The 1,380-nt window shown below is 33.8% G+C and overlaps 1 long non-coding RNA gene across 1 annotated transcript; it reads right to left on the bottom strand.

The window, feature by feature from the left end:
* Window positions 1-68: 68 nt before the first annotated feature.
* LOC109585403 (uncharacterized) lies at window positions 69-317 on the bottom strand. The gene is made up of 2 exons (XR_002186473.1): window positions 275-317; window positions 69-231 (listed from the first exon to the last, which is right to left on the bottom strand). It is a non-coding gene; the product is annotated as an uncharacterized LOC109585403 (long non-coding RNA).
* Between the last annotated feature and the right edge of the window lie 1,063 nt (window positions 318-1,380).

Below are 1,380 nucleotides of genomic sequence, written 5' to 3'. Positions count from 1 at the left end.
ATACTTGTATTAAACTTTTAACCTCACTGTAGCACTAGCTAATTATTGTTTTAAGCATATCATTCCAGTTTTTTGGACTTGTGATGTAAAACCTTGGAGTTTTCAGCTAAAAACCTTCAGCCCCACCCCCTTATTAAGTATGCATAAAGCATGTTTATCTGAATATCTCTGCAGTTGTTCAACCAAATTTAGCACTTTAATTTTTTATAACAAGCAATTGTGCATGTCTACCTATTGATGTCAAACAACAATCAGATTTAGACTGCTAACACACTTGAAAAAATTCTTCATTATAATCCAACTTCTGTAGTGAGCCAATGTGTAAAAATTCTCTTTTCCTTTTAATTTTTAAAAATTTTTTAAAAATTAGCTATGATTCCTTCTTCATACTTCTGGTAGCCATGTTCTTGGGGTGTGTCTATCACGTGAAATTAACACGTGGATGCATCCGGTCATATGATCAGCTGCACTAATTACATTCCAGCATGCAACAAAAAAGCCTTGAGTGTCTCCAGACCCTTCCTCCAAAAGCAAAGGGGCGGGGCACGAGACTATTATTTTGATAGTTTTTTTGCAAGAAACAGAAACATGGCTTTCTTTTGAAAAAACGGCAGTTCATCTGTCATAAAAAAGTAATAAAATATTGCATCACTTCTCATGTTCATTTGATTCTAATAACTTATGTACTTATCACTATAAATGCTTATGTTGTAAATGTTCTAATCTTTCTCTCCCTCCTAACTTTTCTCGTTTAAAAATTATTCTATTGTAAAGCTCTTTGACCCATTCCCTGAGTCCTTCAAGGTTACTTTCCTCTCTCTTTCTCTCTGTCAGTCTGTCCACCAATATTACTCTTTTTATTCCTTGTTAAGTTATTATTATTATTATTATTGCTATTGTTGTTAACAGGGTTTCTTAAAAAGCATGCTAAGTGAGCTAAACAGCATGAGCTTCATGAGCTGACAAGCACTGCACTATGATAGTCCATACCTTTTTGGAGTAACTTCCAAAAATCCAAATTTGATTGGAATCAGTTCAGTTAAACTATATGTACATCTATATGTATTAGAAAAAATTATTAAATAGATAATTTTTCTTAGTCATTTTTTTGCAAAATTTGGTCGAAGACCGTGTACTACACAACCAAATGTTATCACGCCTGAATCAGCACTTTTGCCCCAAAATAATGGACCAACTCTGATACTCTATACTGGTACAGCCCTGACAGTTTTATTATAGATCATGCCTGATATTCTGGCATGAATCAGTACAAATTTTAGCATGATTGTATCATGACTGATTTTCGCAGCTGTATCATAACTGATTACACGAAAGCCATGATTCAGGACTGATATCAGTATGATTCAGACTGATATCAGT

The sequence above is a fragment of the Amphimedon queenslandica genome, unplaced genomic scaffold, assembly GCF_000090795.2.
Source record: "Amphimedon queenslandica unplaced genomic scaffold, v1.1 AMPQUscaffold_13069, whole genome shotgun sequence".
In the NCBI taxonomy this organism is placed as follows: Eukaryota; Metazoa; Porifera; class Demospongiae; order Haplosclerida; family Niphatidae; genus Amphimedon; species Amphimedon queenslandica.
Note: the sequence above shows the minus strand (reverse complement) of the source record. Positions and strands in the feature narration are given on the sequence as shown.